The following is a 24,004-nucleotide window of genomic DNA, read 5'->3' on the forward strand; positions in this document are numbered from 1 at the left end:
TAATGCATTTCCTATGGAGGGGTTGTTTGTTTACGTTTAGCTTAATTACTCGGCCCCTGTTTGTCGTAGCTCAATGTTTTTAGTATGGTTAGATGGGGGACAAATTGGACTATAACATATCCTAACGACATCCCGGTATCTCTAGTAGACACAGAGTTATGGGCCTGCAAAGTATGGTCTAATGCATTTTCTATTGAGGGGTTTGTTTGTTAATGTATTGCTTAATTACTTGACCCTGTTCTTTCGATTAAAAATAATAACATATCTTTAGTGTAGCGGTTATCGCATCCGCCTCACTCCCGGAAGGCCACAGGTTCGAAACCGCGAAGTTTTTTTTATAATTATCTGAACATTTGTGTCAAGGTCACATTATTTACATCCCCGTATCTCTGGTAGAACCAGAGTTACGAGCCTCCAGAATTTAGTCTAATGTATTTCCTATGGAGGGGTTTGTTTGTTTACGATTAGCTTAATTACTCGACTACTGTTTGTCGTAGCCCTAATTCTTAGTATGGCTAGATGAGGGACAAATTGGTCTATAACATACTCAAAGGACATCCCCGTATCTCCAGTAGAAACAGAGTTACGAGCCTGCAAAGTTTATTTTCAAAAATCAAAAGTAACCTTCTAACAATAAGTGAGACAAAAAATAAGTTGACGACGATATTGAGGTAGCCTCAAGTTTAAAGTATAATTGTATGGGGAGCAAAGAGTACTATAACATATCCAAAGGAGATCCCAGTATCTCTTGTAGAACAAGAGTTATGAGCCTCCAAAGTTTAGTGCAAAAATCATAAGTAACATAATAAAAATAAGTGAGACGATACCAAAGTTGACGAACATTTTGCTTAATATCTCGAACCCTGTTTGTCCTAGCTCAATGTTTTTAGTATGGTTAGATGGGGGACAAAATGGACTATATCATATCCTAAGGACATCCCCGTGTCTCTAGTAGACACAGAGTTATGGGCCTGCAAAGTATAGTCTAATGCATTTCCTATGGAGGGGTTGTTTGTTTACGTTTAGCTTAATTACTCGGCCCCTGTTTGTCGTAGCTCAATGTTTTTAGTATGGTTAGATGGGGGACAAATTGGACTATAACATATCCTAAGGACATCCCGGTATCTCTAGTAGACACAGAGTTATGGGCCTGCAAAGTATAGTCTAATGCATTTTCTATGGAGGGGTTTGTTTGTTAACGTATTGCTTAATTACTTGACCCTGTTCTTTCGATTAAAAATAATAACATATCTTTAGTGTAGCGGTTATCGCATCCGCCTCACTCCCGGAAGGCCACAGGTTCGAAACCGCGAAGTTTTTTTTTATAATTATCCGAACATTTGTGTCAAGGTCACATTATTTACATCCCCGTATCTCTGGTAGAACCAGAGTTACGAGCCTCCAGAATTCAGTCTAATGTATTTCCTATGGAGGGGTTTGTTTGTCTACGATTAGCTTAATTACTCGACTACTGTTTGTCGTAGCTCAATGTTTTTAGTATGGTTAGATGGGGGACAAATTGGACTATAACATACTCAAAGGACATCCCCGTATCTCCAGTAGAAACAGAGTTACGAGCCTGCAAAGTATAGTCTAATGCATTTTCTATGGAGGGGTTTGTTTGTTCACGTATTGCTTAATTACTTGAACCTGTTCTTTCGATTAAAAATAATAACATATCTTTAGTGTAGCGGTTATCGCATCCGCCTCACTCCCGCAAGGCCACAGGTTCGAAACCGCGAATTTTTTTTTTTTGCTTGGAACATGCAAAGACCTTTATAATTATCCGAACATTTGTGTCAAGGTCACATTATTTACTTCCCCGTATCTCTGGTAGAACCAGAGTTACGAGCCTCCAGAATTTAGTCTAATGTATTTCCTATGGAGGGGTTTGTTTGTTTACGATTAGCTTAATTACTCGACTACTGTTTGTCGTAGCCCTAATTCTAAGTATGGCTAGATGGGGGACAAATTGGTCTATAACATACTCAAAGGACATCCCCGTATCTCCAGTAGAAACAGAGTTACGAGCCTGCAAAGTTTATTTTCAAAAATCAAAAGTAACCTTCTAACAATAAGTGAGACAAAAAATAAGTTGACGACGATATTCAGGTAGCCTCAAGTTTAAAGTATCCTTGTATGGGGAGCAAAGAGTACTATGACATATCCAAAGGAGATCCCAGTATCTCTTGTAGAACAAGAGTTATGAGCCTCCAAAGTTTAGTGCAAAAATCATAAGTAACATAATAAAAATAAGTGAGACGATACCAAAGTTGACGAACATTTTGCATAATATCTCGAACCCTGTTTGTCCTAGCTCAATGTTTTTAGTATGGTTAGATGGGGGACAATTTGGACTATAACATATCCTAAGGACATCCCCGTATCTCAAGTAGACACAGAGTTATGGGCCTGCAAAGTATAGTCTAATGCATTTCCTATGGAGGGGTTGTTTGTTTACGTTTAGCTTAATTACTCGGCCCCTGTTTGTCGTAGCTCAATGTTTTTAGTATGGTTAGATGGGGGACAAATTGGACTATAACATATCCTAAGGACATCCCGGTATCTCTAGTAGACACAGAGTTATGGGCCTGCAAAGTATAGTCTAATGCATTTTCTATGGAGGGGTTTGTTTGTTAACGTATTGCTTAATTACTTGACCCTGTTCTTTCGATTAAAAATAATAACATATCTTTAGTGTAGCGGTTATCGCATCCGCCTCACTCCCGGAAGGCCACAGGTTCGAAACCGCGAAGTTTTTTTTATAATTATCCGAACATTTGTGTCAAGGTCACATTATTTACATCCCCGTATCTCTGGTAGAACCAGAGTTACGAGCCTCCAGAATTCAGTCTAATGTATTTCCTATGGAGGGGTTTGTTTGTCTACGATTAGCTTAATTACTCGACTACTGTTTGTCGTAGCTCAATGTTTTTAGTATGGTTAGATGGGGGACAAATTGGACTATAACATACTCAAAGGACATCCCCGTATCTCCAGTAGAAACAGAGTTACGAGCCTGCAAAGTTTATTTTCAAAAATCAAAAGTAACCTTCTAACAATAAGTGAGACAAAAAATAAGTTGACGACGATATTCAGGTAGCCTCAAGTTTAAAGTATCCTTGTATGGGGAGCAAAGAGTACTATGACATATCCAAAGGAGATCCCAGTATCTCTTGTAGAACAAGAGTTATGAGCCTCCAAAGTTTAGTGCAAAAATCATAAGTAACATAATAAAAATAAGTGAGACGATACCAAAGTTGACGAACATTTTGCTTAATATCTCGGCCCCTGTTTGTCGTAGCTCAATGTTTTTAGTATGGTTAGATGGGGGACAAATTGGAATAAAACATACTAAAAGGATATCCCCGTATCTCCAGTAGAAACAGAGTTACGAGCCTGCAAAGTATAGTCTAATGCATTTCCTATGGAGGGGTTGTTTGTTTACGTTTAGCTTAATTACTCGGCCCCTGTTTGTCGTAGCTCAATGTTTTTAGTATGGTTAGATGGGGGACAAATTGGACTATAACATATCCTAACGACATCCCGGTATCTCCAGTAGAAACAGAGTTACGAGCCTGCAAAATATAGTCTAATGCATTTTCAATGGAGGGGTTTGTTTGTTCACGTATTGCTTAATTACTTGACCCTGTTCCTTCGATTAAAAATAATAACATATCTTTAGTGTAGCGGTTATCGCATCCGCCTCACTCCCGGAAGGCCACAGGTTCGAGACCGCGAAGTTTTTTTTTTTTTTGCTTGGAACATGCAAAGACCTTTATAATTATCCGAACATTTGTGTCAAGGTCACATTATTTACATCCCCGTATCTCTGGTAGAACCAGAGTTACGAGCCTCCAGAATTTAGTCTTATGTATTTCCTATGGAGGGGTTTGTTTGTTTACGATTAGCTTAATTACTCGACTACTGTTTGTCGTAGCCCTAATTCTTAGTATGGCTAGATGGGGGACAAATTGGTCTATAACATACTCAAAGGACATCCCCGTATCTCCAGTAGAAACAGAGTTACGAGCCTGCAAAGTTTATTTTCAAAAATCAAAAGTAACCTTCTAACAATAAGTGAGACAAAAAATAAGTTGACGACGATATTCAGGTAGCCTCAAGTTTAAAGTATCCTTGTATGGGGAGCAAAGAGTACTATGACATATCCAAAGGAGATCCCAGTATCTCTTGTAGAACAAGAGTTATGAGCCTCCAAAGTTTAGTGCAAAAATCATAAGTAACATAATAAAAATAAGTGAGACGATACCAAAGTTGACGAACATTTTGCTTAATATCTCGGCCCCTGTTTGTCGTAGCTCAATGTTTTTAGTATGGTTAGATGGGGGACAAATTGGAATAAAACATACTCAAAGGACATCCCCGTATCTCGAGTAGAAACAGAGTTACGAGCCTGCAAAGTATATTCTAATGCATTTCCTATGGAGGGGTTGTTTGTTTACGTTTAGCTTAATTACTCGGCCCCTGTTTGTCGTAGCTCAATGTTTTTAGTATGGTTAGATGGGGGACAAATTGGACTATAACATATCCTAACGACATCCCGGTATCTCTAGTAGACACAGAGTTATGGGCCTGCAAAGTATGGTCTAATGCATTTTCTATTGAGGGGTTTGTTTGTTAATGTATTGCTTAATTACTTGACCCTGTTCTTTCGATTAAAAATAATAACATATCTTTAGTGTAGCGGTTATCGCATCCGCCTCACTCCCGGAAGGCCACAGGTTCGAAACCGCGAAGTTTTTTTTATAATTATCTGAACATTTGTGTCAAGGTCACATTATTTACATCCCCGTATCTCTGGTAGAACCAGAGTTACGAGCCTCCAGAATTTAGTCTAATGTATTTCCTATGGAGGGGTTTGTTTGTTTACGATTAGCTTAATTACTCGACTACTGTTTGTCGTAGCCCTAATTCTTAGTATGGCTAGATGAGGGACAAATTGGTCTATAACATACTCAAAGGACATCCCCGTATCTCCAGTAGAAACAGAGTTACGAGCCTGCAAAGTTTATTTTCAAAAATCAAAAGTAACCTTCTAACAATAAGTGAGACAAAAAATAAGTTGACGACGATATTGAGGTAGCCTCAAGTTTAAAGTATCCTTGTATGGGGAGCAAAGAGTACTATAACATATCCAAAGGAGATCCCAGTATCTCTTGTAGAACAAGAGTTATGAGCCTCCAAAGTTTAGTGCAAAAATCATAAGTAACATAATAAAAATAAGTGAGACGATACCAAAGTTGACGAACATTTTGCTTAATATCTCGAACCCTGTTTGTCCTAGCTCAATGTTTTTAGTATGGTTAGATGGGGGACAAAATGGACTATATCATATCCTAAGGACATCCCCGTTTCTCTAGTAGACACAGAGTTATGGGCCTGCAAAGTATAGTCTAATGCATTTCCTATGGAGGGGTTGTTTGTTTACGTTTAGCTTAATTACTCGGCCCCTGTTTGTCGTAGCTCAATGTTTTTAGTATGGTTAGATGGGGGACAAATTGGACTATAACATATCCTAAGGACATCCCGGTATCTCTAGTAGACACAGAGTTATGGGCCTGCAAAGTATAGTCTAATGCATTTTCTATGGAGGGGTTTGTTTGTTAACGTATTGCTTAATTACTTGACCCTGTTCCTTCGATTAAAAATAATAACATATCTTTAGTGTAGCGGTTATCGCATCCGCCTCACTCCCGGAAGGCCACAGGTTCGAGACCGCGAAGTTTTTTTTTTTTTTGCTTGGAACATGCAAAGACCTTTATAATTATCCGAACATTTGTGTCAAGGTCACATTATTTACATCCCCGTATCTCTGGTAGAACCAGAGTTACGAGCCTCCAGAATTTAGTCTTATGTATTTCCTATGGAGGGGTTTGTTTGTTTACGATTAGCTTAATTACTCGACTACTGTTTGTCGTAGCCCTAATTCTTAGTATGGCTAGATGGGGGACAAATTGGTCTATAACATACTCAAAGGACATCCCCGTATCTCCAGTAGAAACAGAGTTACGAGCCTGCAAAGTTTATTTTCAAAAATCAAAAGTAACCTTCTAACAATAAGTGAGACAAAAAATAAGTTGACGACGATATTCAGGTAGCCTCAAGTTTAAAGTATCCTTGTATGGGGAGCAAAGAGTACTATGACATATCCAAAGGAGATCCCAGTATCTCTTGTAGAACAAGAGTTATGAGCCTCCAAAGTTTAGTGCAAAAATCATAAGTAACATAATAAAAATAAGTGAGACGATACCAAAGTTGACGAACATTTTGCTTAATATCTCGGCCCCTGTTTGTCGTAGCTCAATGTTTTTAGTATGGTTAGATGGGGGACAAATTGGAATAAAACATACTCAAAGGACATCCCCGTATCTCGAGTAGAAACAGAGTTACGAGCCTGCAAAGTATATTCTAATGCATTTCCTATGGAGGGGTTGTTTGTTTACGTTTAGCTTAATTACTCGGCCCCTGTTTGTCGTAGCTCAATGTTTTTAGTATGGTTAGATGGGGGACAAATTGGACTATAACATATCCTAACGACATCCCGGTATCTCTAGTAGACACAGAGTTATGGGCCTGCAAAGTATGGTCTAATGCATTTTCTATTGAGGGGTTTGTTTGTTAATGTATTGCTTAATTACTTGACCCTGTTCTTTCGATTAAAAATAATAACATATCTTTAGTGTAGCGGTTATCGCATCCGCCTCACTCCCGGAAGGCCACAGGTTCGAAACCGCGAAGTTTTTTTTATAATTATCTGAACATTTGTGTCAAGGTCACATTATTTACATCCCCGTATCTCTGGTAGAACCAGAGTTACGAGCCTCCAGAATTTAGTCTAATGTATTTCCTATGGAGGGGTTTGTTTGTTTACGATTAGCTTAATTACTCGACTACTGTTTGTCGTAGCCCTAATTCTTAGTATGGCTAGATGAGGGACAAATTGGTCTATAACATACTCAAAGGACATCCCCGTATCTCCAGTAGAAACAGAGTTACGAGCCTGCAAAGTTTATTTTCAAAAATCAAAAGTAACCTTCTAACAATAAGTGAGACAAAAAATAAGTTGACGACGATATTGAGGTAGCCTCAAGTTTAAAGTATCCTTGTATGGGGAGCAAAGAGTACTATAACATATCCAAAGGAGATCCCAGTATCTCTTGTAGAACAAGAGTTATGAGCCTCCAAAGTTTAGTGCAAAAATCATAAGTAACATAATAAAAATAAGTGAGACGATACCAAAGTTGACGAACATTTTGCTTAATATCTCGAACCCTGTTTGTCCTAGCTCAATGTTTTTAGTATGGTTAGATGGGGGACAAAATGGACTATATCATATCCTAAGGACATCCCAGTGTCTCTAGTAGACACAGAGTTATGGGCCTGCAAAGTATAGTCTAATGCATTTCCTATGGAGGGGTTGTTTGTTTACGTTTAGCTTAATTACTCGGCCCCTGTTTGTCGTAGCTCAATGTTTTTAGTATGGTTAGATGGGGGACAAATTGGACTATAACATATCCTAAGGACATCCCGGTATCTCTAGTAGACACAGAGTTATGGGCCTGCAAAGTATAGTCTAATGCATTTTCTATGGAGGGGTTTGTTTGTTAACGTATTGCTTAATTACTTGACCCTGTTCTTTCGATTAAAAATAATAACATATCTTTAGTGTAGCGGTTATCGCATCCGCCTCACTCCCGGAAGGCCACAGGTTCGAAACCGCGAAGTTTTTTTTTATAATTATCCGAACATTTGTGTCAAGGTCACATTATTTACATCCCCGTATCTCTGGTAGAACCAGAGTTACGAGCCTCCAGAATTCAGTCTAATGTATTTCCTATGGAGGGGTTTGTTTGTCTACGATTAGCTTAATTACTCGACTACTGTTTGTCGTAGCTCAATGTTTTTATTATGGTTAGATGGGGGACAAATTGGACTATAACATACTCAAAGGACATCCCCGTATCTCCAGTAGAAACAGAGTTACGAGCCTGCAAAGTATAGTCTAATGCATTTTCTATGGAGGGGTTTGTTTGTTCACGTATTGCTTAATTACTTGAACCTGTTCTTTCGATTAAAAATAATAACATATCTTTAGTGTAGCGGTTATCGCATCCGCCTCACTCCCGCAAGGCCACAGGTTCGAAACCGCGAATTTTTTTTTTTTTGCTTGGAACATGCAAAGACCTTTATAATTATCCGAACATTTGTGTCAAGGTCACATTATTTACTTCCCCGTATCTCTGGTAGAACCAGAGTTACGAGCCTCCAGAATTTAGTCTAATGTATTTCCTATGGAGGGGTTTGTTTGTTTACGATTAGCTTAATTACTCGACTACTGTTTGTCGTAGCCCTAATTCTTAGTATGGCTAGATGGGGGACAAATTGGTCTATAACATACTCAAAGGACATCCCCGTATCTCCAGTAGAAACAGAGTTACGAGCCTGCAAAGTTTATTTTCAAAAATCAAAAGTAACCTTCTAACAATAAGTGAGACAAAAAATAAGTTGACGACGATATTCAGGTAGCCTCAAGTTTAAAGTATCCTTGTATGGGGAGCAAAGAGTACTATGACATATCCAAAGGAGATCCCAGTATCTCTTGTAGAACAAGAGTTATGAGCCTCCAAAGTTTAGTGCAAAAATCATAAGTAACATAATAAAAATAAGTGAGACGATACCAAAGTTGACGAACATTTTGCTTAATATCTCGAACCCTGTTTGTCCTAGCTCAATGTTTTTAGAATGGTTAGATGGGGGACAATTTGGACTATAACATATCCTAAGGACATCCCCGTATCTCAAGTAGACACAGAGTTATGGGCCTGCAAAGTATAGTCTAATGCATTTCCTATGGAGGGGTTGTTTGTTTACGTTTAGCTTAATTACTCGGCCCCTGTTTGTCGTAGCTCAATGTTTTTAGTATGGTTAGATGGGGGACAAATTGGACTATAACATATCCTAAGGACATCCCGGTATCTCTAGTAGACACAGAGTTATGGGCCTGCAAAGTATAGTCTAATGCATTTTCTATGGAGGGGTTTGTTTGTTAACGTATTGCTTAATTACTTGACCCTGTTCTTTCGATTAAAAATAATAACATATCTTTAGTGTAGCGGTTATCGCATCCGCCTCACTCCCGGAAGGCCACAGGTTCGAAACCGCGAAGTTTTTTTTATAATTATCCGAACATTTGTGTCAAGGTCACATTATTTACATCCCCGTATCTCTGGTAGAACCAGAGTTACGAGCCTCCAGAATTCAGTCTAATGTATTTCCTATGGAGGGGTTTGTTTGTCTACGATTAGCTTAATTACTCGACTACTGTTTGTCGTAGCTCAATGTTTTTAGTATGGTTAGATGGGGGACAAATTGGACTATAACATACTCAAAGGACATCCCCGTATCTCCAGTAGAAACAGAGTTACGAGCCTGCAAAGTATAGTCTAATGCATTTTCTATGGATGGGTTTGTTTGTTCACGTATTGCTTAATTACTTGAACCTGTTCTTTCGAATAAAAATAATAACATATCTTTAGTGTAGCGGTTATCGCATCCGCCTCACTCCCGCAAGGCCACAGGTTCGAAACCGCGAATTTTTTTTTTTTGCTTGGAACATGCAAAGACCTTTATAATTATCCGAACATTTGTGTCAAGGTCACATTATTTACATCCCCGTATCTCTGGTAGAACCAGAGTTACGAGCCTCCAGAATTTAGTCTAATGTATTTCCTATGGAGGGGTTTGTTTGTTTACGATTAGCTTAATTACTCGACTACTGTTTGTCGTAGCCCTAATTCTTAGTATGGCTAGATGGGGGACAAATTGGTCTATAACATACTCAAAGGACATCCCCGTATCTCCAGTAGAAACAGAGTTACGAGCCTGCAAAGTTTATTTTCAAAAATCAAAAGTAACCTTCTAACAATAAGTGAGTCAAAAAGTAAGTTGACGACGATATTGCGGTAGCCTCAAGTATAAAGTATCCTTGTATGGGGAGCAAAGAGTACTATAACATATCCAAAGGAGATCCCAGTATCTCTTGTAGAACAAGAGTTATGAGCCTCCAAAGTTTAGTACAAAAATCATAAGTAACATAATAAAAATAAGTGAGACGATACCAAAGTTGACGAACATTTTGCTTAATATCTCGGCCCCTGTTTGTCGTAGCTCAATGTTTTTAGTATGGTTAGATGGGGGACAATTTGGACTATAAAATATCCTAAGGACATCCCCGTATCTCTAGTATAGACAGAGTTATGGGCCTGCAAAGTATAGTCTAATGCATTTCCTATGGACGGGTTGTTTGTTTACGTTTAGCTTAATTACTCGGCCCCTGTTTGTCGTAGCTCAATGTTTTTAGTATGGTTAGATGGGGGACAAATTGGACTATAACATATCCTAAGGACATCCCGATATCTCTAGTAGACACAGAGTTATGGGCCTGCAAAATATAGTCTAATGCATTTTCTATGGAGGGGTTTGTTTGTTAACGTATTGCTTAATTACTTGACCCTGTTCTTTCGATTAAAAATAATAACATATCTTTAGTGTAGCGGTTATCGCATCCGCCTCACTCCCGGAAGGCCACATGTTCGAAACCGCGAAGTTTTGTTTTTTTGCTTGGAACATGCAAAGACCTTTATAATTATCCGAACATTTGTGTCAAGGTCACATTATTTACATCCCCGTATCTCTGGTAGAACCAGAGTTACGAGCCTCCAGAATTAAGTCTAATGTATTTCCTATGGAGGGGTTTGTTTGTTTACGATTAGCTTAATTACTCGACTACTGTTTGTCGTAGCCCTAATTCTTAGTATGGCTAGATGGGGGACAAATTGCTCTATAACATACTCAAAGGACATCCCCGTATCTCCAGTAGAAACAGAGTTACGAGCCTGCAAAGTTTATTTTCAAAAATCAAAAGTAACATTCTAACAATAAGTGAGACAAAAAATAAGTTGACGACGATATTCAGGTAGCCTCAAGTTTAAAGTATCGTTGTATGGGGAGCAAAGAGTACTATAACATATCCAAAGGAGATCCCAGTATCTCTTGTAGAACAAGAGTTATGAGCTTCTAAAATTTAGTGCAAAAATCATAAGTAACATAATAAAAATAAGTGAGACGATACCAAAGTTGACGAACATTTTGCTTAATATCTCGGCCCCTGTTTGTCGTAGCTCAATGTTTTTAGTATAGTTAGATGGGGGACAAATTGGACTAAAACATTCTCAAAGGACATCCCCGTATCTCCAGTAGAAACAGAGTTACGAGCCTGCAAAGTATAGTCTAATGCATTTCCTATGGAGGGGTTGTTTGTTTACGTTTAGCTTAATTACTCGGCCCCTGTTTGTCGTAGCCCAAAGTTTTTAGTATGGTTAGATGGGGGACAAATTGGACTATAACATATCCTAAGGACATCCCCGTATCTCTAGTAGACACAGAGTAATGGGCCTGCAAAGTATAGTCTAATGCATTTCCTATGGAGGGGTTGTTTGTTTACGTTTAGCTTAATTACTCGGCCCCTGTTTGTCGTAGCTCAATGTTTTTAGGATGTTTAGATGGGGGACAAATTGGACTATAACATATCCTAAGGACATCCCGATATCTCTAGTAGACACAGAGTTATGGGCCTGCAAAATATAGTCTAATGCATTTTCTATGGAGGGGTTTGTTTGTTAACGTATTGCTTAATTACTTGACCCTGTTCTTTCGATTAAAAATAATAACATATCTTTAGTGTAGCGGTTATCGCATCCGCCTCACTCCCGGAAGGCCACATGTTCGAAACCGCGAAGTTTTGTTTTTTTGCTTGGAACATGCAAAGACCTTTATAATTATCCGAACATTTGTGTCAAGGTCACATTATTTACATCCCCGTATCTCTGGTAGAACCAGAGTTACGAGCCTCCAGAATTTAGTCTAATATATTTCCTATGGAGGGGTTTGTTTGTTTACGATTGGCTTAATTACTCGACTACTGTTTGTCGTAGCCCTAATTCTTAGTATGGCTAGATGGGGGACAAATTGGTCTATAACATACTCAAAGGACATCCTCGTATCTCCAGTAGAAACAGAGTTACGAGCCTGCAAAGTTTATTTTCAAAAATCAAAAGTAACCTTCTAACAATAAGTGAGACAAAAAGTAAATTGACGACGATATTGCGGTAGCCTCAAGTTTAAAGTATCCTTGTATGGGGAGCAAAGAGTACTATAACATATCCAAACGAGATCCCAGTATCTCTTGTAGAACAAGAGTTATGAGCCTCCAAAGTTTAGTGCAAAAATCATAAGTAACATAATAAAAATAAGTGAGACGATACCAAAGTTGACGAACATTTTGCTTAATATCTCGGCCCCTGTTTGTCGTAGCTCAATGTTTTTAGTATGGTTAGATGGGGGACAATTTGGACTATAACATATCCTAAGGACATCCCCGTATCTCTAGTAGACACAGAGTTATGGGCCTGCAAAGTATAGTCTAATGCATTTCCTATGGACGGGTTGTTTGTTTACGTTTAGCTTAATTACTCGGCCCCTGTTTGTCGTAGCTCAATGTTTTTAGTATGGTTAGATGGGGGAAAAATTGGACTATAACATACTCAAAGGACATCCCCGTATCTACAGTAGACACAGAGGTACGAGCCTGCAAAGTATAGTCTAATGCATTTTCTATGGAGGGGTTTGTTTGTTCACGTATTGCTTAATTACTTGACCCTGTTCTTTCGATTAAAAATAATAACATATCTTTAGTGTTGCGGTTATCGCATCCGCCTCACTCCCGGAAGGCCACAGGTTCGAAACCGCGAAGTTTTTTTTATAATTGTTGTAGTTTTCTATTTGATTATCTTAATAAACGTTTGTGCATAATAAAAGATTTATTTGTCACGATAAAAAGTACGCGTTGTTACATGGTAGCTGATCTTAAGAGAAGTGCTTCCTTGAAATATATCTACCGATAAGGAAGACTCGGTTTCACTCTTGTTTTATCTTATGCCAATAGATAAAATATTTTTTTAACTAACATAGTTTTTTACATTATACAACAAGCTTTTTTTTTTTATATACGGTCTATGCAGGTGAGAACCACGCCGGGGTTTTCAATGGTCGTCCATACGATGAAGTGGGTGTCTTGACAATTGTTTGTGGGAAAGGTGGTACGGTTGGTGGTCGAGATTTTATTAGAGCAGTTTGTTGTGGGATCATCCTTGGCCCGGTTTCATCACGTGTTGACGTCACTTGCAGGGATTGTCTTGATGGGTTCACGATGTGTGGTTAGCATCTAATTCATGGATATCAGGAAGATTAGGTAGGATAGATGATCGCTGGGAGTGATCTGTCAATGCACTGGAAGATCTCGGAGACGTCGTCTCTGTCACAGCGACAGGTTTGTACGCATAATGAGCCACTTTAGGGGTTTTGTTGAAAGCTTCTTCAAGGAGGTTCGCACATGAGTTGTTTTGAAACCTTTGTGCGTTAATCCTTCTCGGAATTTCTGGCTTATTTTTATTGTCGGGTTTTCGTTGAATTTGAGGGCGAAGGTGAATTCTTGATCGCCGGAAAATTTGATTTTGTTCCGTTTCTATGATGTAGGAATCTGGGGAGGTAGCTTTTTGGAGTATTATTGCTGGTTTCTAAGAAGAACCAGACTTTCTCCCCTATCTCGAGTGGACGTAGATTTCTATGCGGTTTTGTGTCAGCATGTCTTTGCATGGTGAACTGTCTGTGTTGTAGTCCAGATATGATTTCTTGTGTCGGAAAATTCGGGTTGAGTGATGCGTCATTCATTGTGATGGGACTACGAAGTTTTCTCCCCATTAGCATTTCTGCAGGTGTGAGAAGATTTTCCAATGGAGTCGTCCGGTATTCTAGCAAGATTTGATTGAGGTCTTTGCCTTCAGGTTGCGATTTAGCTAGGTAGCTCTTTAGCGTTTGGACCATGCGCTCTGCTAATCCATTACTTTGCGGGTGATAAGGACTCGATGTGATTTGTTCCACGCCCCATTTTTCGAGAAATTTCGTAAACATGTATGAGGAGTAGGGTGGTCCATTGTCCGACTGAAAACGTCTTGGAATGCCATGGCGGGCAAAATTTGGTGTTAGGAACTTGATGACAGCTTCAGCATTCGTAGTTGTCAATTCTTGGGCTTCTACATATTTCGAAAAGTGGTCAATCAGAAGAATATAGTTTTTAGAGCGGAATTTGAACAGATCAGACGAGACCGTGTGCCATGGATGTGGTGGAATTGTCAAGGGATGTAAAGGCATCGCAGTGTTTGCGCGTTCTCTTTCCTTGCAAACGGGGCAATTTGCTATAAATCTGGTAATGTCGGCAGTCATTGTCGGCCAGTATACATTCATTTTGGCTTTTGCGAGACAAGCTGTAACACCTTGATGTATGGCGTGTATCTGCTTCATAGTGTCTCCTTGTAATATTGCCGGAACCAACAGACGATCGCCTCTGTATAGGAGTCCGTTCTGTGAGTGTATTTCCTCCTGTAGTGCCCAGAATGCCCTTACGCCAGGAAGACGGATTGACTTGTGATGCAAGGGCCAGCCATTTTCCACGTAGCTTTGAATCTGTTGCAGGTCAGGATCTTGATTTGTTGCGTGTTGGAACTTGCGGAGTCGGTCATCGGAAAGAGTGGTCAGAGTATATATTGTTGCAGCGGGACCTTCCAAAAAGTCCGTTGTCATTGTGCAGTTGGGTTGTGGTACTCTCGAGAGGGCGTCAGCGATGAAAAGCTTGGTACCAGGAACATAAATTAATGTCGGGTCATACCGCGCCAACCGCAATGTTAGGCGCTGGAGCCTTGGAGAGAGAAGATGGAACGGCTTCCGGATAATGGCAAGCAGCGGCTTGTGGTCTGTCTGCACTGTTAGTGGGGCGGCTGCCACATAATAATGAAAGTGTTCGCATGCATATAATATGGCGAGCAGCTCCTTTTCAATTTGAGCGTAGCGCGTTTGTGCGGATGTAAAGGTCATCGACGCGTATTCAATAGGTTTGCCTTGCTGCAGAAGTACGGCACCAATTCCATGTTGACTAGCGTCGACGGATACAGTGTTATGTAGTTTGGGATTGTAAAATGTTAACACTGGCGCTTAAGTGATGGCTTGTTTCAAGTCGTCATAAGCGTCTTGGTGGGTTTCGTCCCATCGAAATACTGTGTCTTGCTTGAGAAGAGGCCGTAGGGGAGCAGTTCGTTCGGAATATCCAGAAATATAATTTGCCATGAAGTTAACCATGCCCAGAAATCTTAGTAGTGCCGGTTTGTCCGCTGGTGGTGGTAGTTCTCTGATCGCTCCAACCTTCTCCGGATCAGTTTCGACGCCCTTGGGAGATATGATATGACCGAGATATTTGATGCGGGTAACGGCTAGTTGGATCTTTTTGGAATTAAACATCAGTCCTTTTCTTTGCGCCCGTTCCAATACTGTATATAGGATTTTGTTGTGTTCTGCTTCGTTTGAACCGTGTATAAGGAAGTCGTCTGTGGCAATTCGTGTTCGAGGTATATCGCCAAATATAGAATTCATTATCCTTTGGCAGTATTCAGAAGCAGTGGATATCCCGTAGGGTAGACGCGTGAATCGGAAATTTCCAAATGGCGTTGCAAAGGTGCACATTCGAGAGCTCTCTGGTGTAAGTTCGATTTGCCAAAAGGCCGATTTGGCATCCAATGCGGTGAAAAATTAGGCGTCAGATAACTCAGAGAAGATTTGTTGGGATGTTGGCATGGGATAGTGTTCTCTTAATAGTGCCTTGTTCAAATTGCGCGGATCCAAACAAATGCGGATGTCATTGCCTGGTTTGGGAACCACTACCATTGGATGAAGCCATTCTGTGTGTTCGGTGACAGGAACTATGACCTGAGCAGCGACCATGCGTTGTATTTCGGCTTCAACCCGTGGAATCAGTTGGATCGGGATTTTGCGGGCTGGTGTTCTTGTTGGGATCGCATCCGGGCGAAGTTTCATGTGATGTTGTCCCGGGAGTTTTCCTACCGTGTCAAAAACATCAGGGAATCTCTTCATTATTTCTTGTGGCGTACCTGACAAAAGGTTGAAGGTTCGAGCCCACCCGGGAGCGGTGTTGTGAGGTCTCAGATGTGACGTAAGAAGTCAAGGTTTTTCCACAATACCTGACGACCATTTAATATTTGGGCTTCCGTGGCGCAATGGTTAGCGCGTTCGGCTGTTAACCGACTGAAAGGTTGGTGGTTCGAGCCCATCTGGGAGCGGTGTTGTGAGGTCTCAGATGTAACGTAAAAAGTAAAGGTTTTTCCACAATACCTGACGACCATTTAATTTAAGGGCTTCCGTGGCGCAATGGTTAGCGCGTTCAGCTGCAATTCAGAAGACTGGTTGTTTGAGCCCTCCCTGGAGCGGTGTTGTGACGTCTCAGATGTAACGTAAAATGTCAGAGTTTTTCCACAATACCTGACGAACATTTAATTTTTGGGCTTCCGTGGCGCAATGGTTAGCGCGCTCAGCTGTTATTCAAAAGGTTGGTGGTTCGAGCCCACCCGAGAGAGGTGTTGTGGGGTCTCAGACGTAGCGTGAAAAGTCAAAACTTTTCCACAATACCTGACAACCTTTTAATTTCTTGGCTTCCGTGGCGCAATGGTTAGCGCGTTCGGCTGTTAACCAATAGGTTGGTGGTTCGAGCCCACCCGGGAGCGGTGTTGTGTGATCTCAAATGTAACGTAGAAAGCCAAAGTTTTTCCACAATACCTGACGACCATTTAATTTTTGGGCTTCCGTGGCGCAATGGTTAGCACGTTCGGCTGTTAACCATTAGGTTGGTGGTTCGAGCCCATCCGGGAGCGGTGTTGTGGGATCTCTAATGTAACGTAGAAAGCCAAAGTTTTTGCACAATAAATGACGACCATTTAATTTTTGGGCTTCCGTGGCGCAATGGTTAGCGCGTTCGGCTGTGAACCAATAGGTTGGTGGTTCGACCCCATCCGGGAGCGGTGTTGTGAGGTCTCAGATTTGACGTAAAAAGTCAAGGTTTTTACACAATACCTGACGAGCATTTAACTTTTGGGCTTCCGTGGCGCAATGGTTAGCGCGTTCGGATGTTAACCAATAGGTTGGTGGTTCGAGCCCATCCGGGAGCGGTGTTGTGAGGTCTCAGATGTGACGTAAAAAGTCAAGGTTTTTACACAATACCTGACGAGCATTTAATTTTTGGGCTTCCGTGGCGCAATGGTTAGCGCGTTCAGCTGTGAACCAATAGGTTGGTGGTTCGACCCCATCCGGGAGCGGTGTTGTGAGGTCTCAGATTTGACGTAAAAAGTCAAGGTTTTTACACAATACCTGACGAGCATTTAACTTTTGGGCTTCCGTGGCGCAATGGTTAGCGCGTTCGGATGTTAACCAATAGGTTGGTGGTTCGAGCCCATCCGGGAGCGGTGTTGTGGGATCTCTAATGTAACGTAGAAAGCCAAAGTTTTTGCACAATAAATGACGACCATTTAATTTTTGGTCTTCCGTGGCGCAATGGTTAGCGCGTTCGGCTGTGAACCAATAGGTTGGTGGTTCGAGCCCACCCGGGAAAGGTGTTGTGGGGTCTCAAATGTAACGTAGAAAGCCAAAGTTTTTCCACAATACCTGACAACCATTTAATTTCTGAGCTTCCGTGGATCAATGGTTAGCGCGTTCGGCTGTTAACCAATAGGTTGGTGGTTCGAGCCCATCCGGGAGCGGTGTTGTGTGATCTCAAATGTAACGTAGAAAGCCAAAGTTTTTCCACAATACCTGACGAGCATTTAATTTTTGGGCTTCCGTGGCGCAATAGTTAGCGCGTTCGGCTGTTAACCAATAGGTTGGTGATTCGACCCCATCCGGGAGCGGTGTTGTGAGGTCTCAGATGTGACGTAAAAAGTCAAGGTTTTTACATAATACCTGACGAGCATTTAACTTTTGGGCTTCCGTGGCGCAATGGTTAGCGCGTTCGGCTGTTAACCAATAGGTTGGTGGTTCGAGCCCATCCGGGAGCGGTGTTGTGAGGTCTCAGATGTGACGTAAAAAGTCAAGGTTTTTACACAATACCTAACGAGCATTTAACTTTTGGGCTTCCGTGGCGCAATGGTTAGCGCGTTCGGCTGTTAACCAATAGGTTGGTGGTTCGAGCCCATCCGGGAGCGGTGTTGTGAGGTCTCAGATGTGACGTAAAAATTCAAGGTTTTTACACAATACCTGACGAGCATTTAATTTTTGGGCTTCCGTGGCGCAATGGTTAGCGCGTTCAGCTGTTAACCAATAGGTTGGTGGTTTGAGCCCACCCGGGAGCGGTGTTGTGGGATCTCACATGTAACGTAGAAAACCAAAGTTTTTCCACAATACCTGACGACCATTTAGTTTTTGGGCTTCCGTGGCGCAATGGTTAGCGCGTTCGGTTGTTAACCAATAGGTTGGTGGTTCGAGCCCACCCGGGAGGGGTGATGTGGGATCTCAAATGTAACGTAGAAAGCCAATGTTTTTCCACAATACCTGACGACCATTTATTTTTTGGGCTTCCTTGGCGCAATGGTTAGCGCGTTCGGCTGTTAACCGAAAGGTTGGTGGTTCGCGCCCAACCGGGAGAGGTGTTGTAGGGTCTCAGATGTAACGTAATAAGTCATAACTTATCCACAATACCTGACAACCATTTAATTTCTGAGCTTCCGTGGCTCAATGGTTAGCGCGTTCGGCTGTTAACCAATAGGTTGGTGGTTTGAGCCCACCCGGGAGCGGTGATGTGGGATCTCAAACAATTTCAAAATCGATGTTTCACGGCCAAAGAAGCATACTTTGAGTATTTCTTCACTATTTTCAAATATGTTCACTGAAACCATTATTTTTATACATTTTGCTTTAATTCAAGCAAATGTAACGATATTCAATCAAAAAACTGTTAAAATTCAATTTTTCAATAAGAAATCGTTGTCACGGATTTTGTATCTTGAAGAAGAAAAACATGCGATTTTTTCGGTACACTTTTGAATGCATTTTTTTTGGAGAAATGTTTGACCGAATTCAGCTTAATTCCCTATAAAACACTCATTGAAAGTGATTTCATCTCGATTGAACAATAATTAAAAATTTACCTCGATTTTTAACAACATTTTCAAAATCGACGTTTCACGGCCAAAGAAGCATACTTTGAGTATTTCTTCACTATTTTCAAATATATTCATTGAAACCATTATTTTAATACTTTTTGCTTTAATTCAAGCAATGTAACGATATTCATTCAAAAAACTGTTAAAATTCAATTTTCAATAAGAAATCGTATTCACGGATTTTGTGTCTTGAAGAAGAAAAACCTGCGATTTTTTCGGTAATTTTTTGAATGCATTTTTTTCTGGAGAAATTTTTGACCGAATTCAGCTTAATTCCCTATAAAACACTCATTAAAAGTGATTTCATCTCGATTGAACAATAAATAAAAATGTACCTCGATTTTTAATAACATTCTCAAAATCGACGTAACTCGGCCTGAGAAAAACATTTTGAGTATTTGTTCTCTATTTTCAAATATAACCACTGAAACCATTATTTTTGTAATTTTTGCGTTAATTCAAGCAAATGTAACGATATTCATTCAATAAACTGTTAAAATTCAATTTTAAATAAGAAATCGATGTCACGGATTTTGTATCTTGAAGAAAAAAAACATGCGATTTTTTCGGTACATTTTTAAATGCATTTTTTTCTGGAGAAATGTTTGACCGAATTCAGCTTAATTCCCTATAAAACACTCATTAAAAGTGATTTCATCTCGATTGAACAATAATTAAAAATGTACCTCGATTTTTAATAACATTTTCAAAATCGACGTTTCACGGCCAAAGAAGCATATTTTGAGTATTTCTTCACTATTTTCAAATATATTCACTGAAACCATTATTTTTATACTTTTTGCTTTAATTCAAGCAATGTAACGATATTCATTCAAAAAACTGTTAAAATTCAATTTTCAATAAGAAATCGTACTCACGGATTTTGTATCTTGAAGAAGAAAAACATGCGATTTTTTCGGTACACTTTTGAATGCATTTTATTCTGGAGAAATGTTTGACCGAATTCAGCTTAATTCCCTATAAAAAACTCATTAAAAGTGATTTCATCTCGATTGAACAATAAATAAAAATGCACCTCGATTTTTAACAACATATGTTCACTGAAACCATTATTTTTATACTTTTTGCTTTAATTAGTCATAACTTATCCACAATACCTGACAACCATTTAATTTCTGAGCTTCCGTGGCTCAATGGTTAGCGCGTTCGGCTGTTAACCAATAGATTGGTGGTTCGAGCCCATCCGGGAGCGGTGTTGTGAGGTCTCAGATGTGACGTAAAAAGTGAAGGTTTTTACACAATACCTGACGAGCATTTAATTTTTGGGCTTCCGTGGCGCAATGGTTAGCGCGTTCAGCTGTTAACCAATAGGTTGGTGGTTCGAGCCCAACCGGGAGCGGTGTTGTGAGGTCTCAGATGTGACGTAAAAAGTCAAGGTTTTTACACAATACCTGACGAGCATTTAATTTTTGGGCTTCCGTGGCGCAATGGTTAGCGCGTTCGGCTGTTAACCAATAGGTTGGTGGTTCGAGCCCATCCGGGAGCGGTGTTGTGAGGTCTCAGATGTGACGTAAAAAGTCAAGTTTTTTGCACAATACCTGACGAGCATTTAGGTTTTGGGCTTTCGTGGCGCAATGGTTAGCGCGTTCGGCTGTTAAGCAATAGGTTGGTGGTTCGAGCCCATCCGGGAGCGGTGTTGTGAGGTCTCAGATGTGACGTAAAAAGTCAAGGTTTTTACACAATACCTGACGAGCATTTAAATTTTGGGCTTCCTTGGCGCAATGGTTAGCGCGTTCGGCTGTTAACCAATAGGTTGGTGGTTCGAGCCCACCCGGGAGCGGTGTTGTGTGATCTCAAATGTAACGTAGAAAGCCAAAGTTTTTCCACAACACCTGACAACCATTTAATTTCTGAGCTTCCGTGGCTCAATGGTTAGCGCGTTCGGATGTTAACCAATAGGTTGGTGGTTCGAGCCCATCCGGGAGCGGTGTTGTGAGGTCTCAGATGTGACGTAAAAAGTCAAGGTTTTGACACAATACCTGACGAGCATTTAACATTTCGGCTTCCGTGGCGCAATGGTTAGCGCGTTCGGCTGTTAACCAATAGGTTGGTGGTTCGAGCCCACCCGGGAGCGGCGTTGTGGGATCTCAAACGTAACGTAGAAAGCCAAAGTTTTTCCACAATACCTGACGACCATTTAATTTTTGGACTTCCGTGGCGCAATGGTTAGCGCGTTCGGCTGTTAACCAATAGGTTGGTGGTTCGAGCCCACCCGGGAGCGGTGGTGTGGGATCTCAAATGTAACGTAGAAAGCCAAAGTTTTGCCACAATACCTGACGACCATTAAATTTTTGGGCTTCCTTGGCGCAATGGTTAGCGCGTTCGGCTGTTAACCGAAAGGTTGGTGGTTCGAGCCCAACCGGAAGAGGTGTTGTAGGGTCTCAGATGTAACGTAAAAAGTCAAACTTATCCACAATACCTGACAACCATTTAATTTCTGAGCTTCCGTGGCTCAAAGGTTAGCGCGTTCGGTTGTTAACCAACAGGTGTGTGGTTCGAGCCCATCCGGGAGCGGTGTTGTGACGTCTCAGATGTGACGTAAAGAGTCAAGGTTTTTTCCACAACACCTGACGACCATTTAATTTTTGGGCTTCCGTGGCGCAATGGTTAGCGCGTTCGGCTGTTAACCAATAGGTTGGTGGTTCGAGCCCATCCGGGAGCGGTGTTGTGAGGTCTCAGATGTAACGTAAAAAGTCAAAACTTATCCACAATACGTGACAACCATTTAATTTCTGAGCTTCCGTGGCTCAATGGTTAGCGCGTTCGGCTGTTAACCAATAGGTTGGTGGTTCGAGCCCACCCGGGAGCGGTGGTGTGGGATCTCAAATGTAACGTAGAAAGCCAAAGTTTTGCCACAATACCTGACGACCCTTAAAATTTTTGGGCTTCCTTGGCGCAATGGTTAGCGCGTTCGGCTGTTAAGCGAAAGGTTGGTGGTTCGAGCCCAACCGGAAGAGGTGTTGTAGGGTCTCAGATGTAACGTAAAAAGTCATAACTTATCCACAATACCTGACAACCATTTAATTTCTGAGCTTCCGTGGCTCAAAGGTTAGCGCGTTCGGCTGTTAACCAATAGGTTGGTGGTTTGAGCCCATCCGGGAGCGGTGTTGTGAGGTCTCAGATGTAACGTAAAATGTCAGAGTTTTTCCACAATACCTGACGAACATTTAATTTTTGGGCTTCCGTGGCTCAATGGTTAGCGCGTTCGGCTGTTAACCAATAGGTTGGTGGTTGCGCCACGGAAGCCCAAAAATTAAATGCTCGTCAGGTATTGTGTAAAAACCTTGACTTTTTACGTCACATCTGAGACCTCACAACACCGCTTCCGGATGGGCTCGAACCACCAACCTATTGGTTAACAGCCGAACGCGCTAACCATTGAGCCACGGAAGCTCAGAAATTAAATGGTTGTCAGGTATTGTGGATAAGTTATGACAGGGCCGTCTTTGGTGCTATATGGGCCCCTGGGCAGTGCAGTATATTGGGCCCCCTAATCCCCTATACAAATCAAATTAATCGAGAAATAAAAATATTTATTATTTCCTTCAAACGAAAGTCTACAAATTTAATAGTGAACGCAAAGCTAGAAACATTTGTGCACTTTCTTCCTTGAAAATTCCTTTAGAATTGGATCGAAGTCGATCATTTTTTGGATCGCCATTACGTAATTCCCGTTTGAACACATTTTTTGGCAAATATCTTGTCTTGGAATTCTAATGCTATCTCCATCCTCTTTATACACTCGGCGTATCTTGGAAAGGTCTTTTCATGGTTCTGACAAGATGTCGGCCCATTTCGAATCCAGCATTCAACTGTGTTAGGATTGCCGATTACCCATAGCCTACATCTGTTTCCTGGAAGGAAGATGGTTTCGTTTCACATTTAGGCACTTCCACTGGTGGAATATCCTCATTTCGATCAGTTGTAGGAACAAGTGATGACTCCACTGCAATGTCGGTTGGAACTGTGGTAGTCGTTGAGGGCTTCGGTGATATTGTTGAAAGAGTAATTTTACCAGGCTCAGCACTTCTCATGATGTTACCTTGCGAAGTTTGTCAGCTTTCTCTTTCTCCTGCGCAGCTCGTTTTATCTTCTGGGCACCGCTCAAAGTATTATGTTTCATTTTTGATTTGATCACTAATAATCTCTATTTATAATTTGTCTAACATCTCAGCCATAATTTTATTCATAATAGGCATTATATTTTAAACAGAGTTGTCTACTTTCAGCAGGGAAAGAAATAGACTTGTACCCCACATCCACATGCCACCTAACAGCGAGAATGAGCGAGAAAATTCCAGGTTTTCTCTCTGCGCATGGGCAAAGTGACAGTTTAGACTGAGTCTGATTTAAAGTGAAGGTTTCAAACTAAATAAATAAGCCGATGTGCGGTTGTGAAGTGAGGCCATGGGGAGGAGGGATAACATAAAAGCCTAGGCAATGGGTGACTATCTTATAGGTCTCAGATTTTTAGTTTTACATTTTTCAAGTTCGAAGGCCAAATTTTTCATTGAAAAGACTGAATGACCGATGGAAAATAGTTTATATTTTCTAGTGGTTTTCTTCTGACAAGAAATGTAAAATGAGTATTATTTGACAATTATGGGGCCCCTGTTCTTAAGGGGCCCCTGGGCCAGTGCCCAACGGGCCCAATGGATAAGACGGCACTGAGTTATGACTTATTACGTTACATCTGAGACCCTACAACACCTCTCCCGGTTGGGCTCGAACCACCAACCTTTCGGTTAACAGTCGAACGCGCTAACCATTGCGCCAAGGAAGCCCAAAAATTAAATGTTCGTCAGGTATTGTGGAAAAACCTTGACTTTTTACGTCACATCTGAGACCTG

General features: G+C 40.9%; 3 non-coding genes across 3 annotated transcripts; all 3 read left to right on the forward strand.

Annotated features, from left to right (window-relative positions):
- The first annotated feature begins 16,927 nt into the window (after positions 1-16,927).
- Positions 16,928-17,000, forward strand: TRNAH-GUG (transfer RNA histidin (anticodon GUG)). Its single transcript has one exon. It is a non-coding gene; the product is annotated as a tRNA-His (tRNA).
- A 221-nt stretch (positions 17,001-17,221) lies between these two features.
- Positions 17,222-17,294, forward strand: TRNAH-GUG (transfer RNA histidin (anticodon GUG)). Its single transcript has one exon. It is a non-coding gene; the product is annotated as a tRNA-His (tRNA).
- Positions 17,295-17,515: 221 nt separating this feature from the next.
- TRNAH-GUG (transfer RNA histidin (anticodon GUG)) lies at positions 17,516-17,588 on the forward strand. The gene has a single exon. It is a non-coding gene; the product is annotated as a tRNA-His (tRNA).
- Positions 17,589-24,004: the final 6,416 nt, after the last annotated feature.

This window comes from Phalangium opilio, unplaced genomic scaffold, assembly GCF_054372755.1.
Source record: "Phalangium opilio isolate 3A_F unplaced genomic scaffold, DU_Popi_V2 ptg001170l_1, whole genome shotgun sequence".
Lineage (NCBI taxonomy): Eukaryota > Metazoa > Arthropoda > Arachnida > Opiliones > Phalangiidae > Phalangium > Phalangium opilio.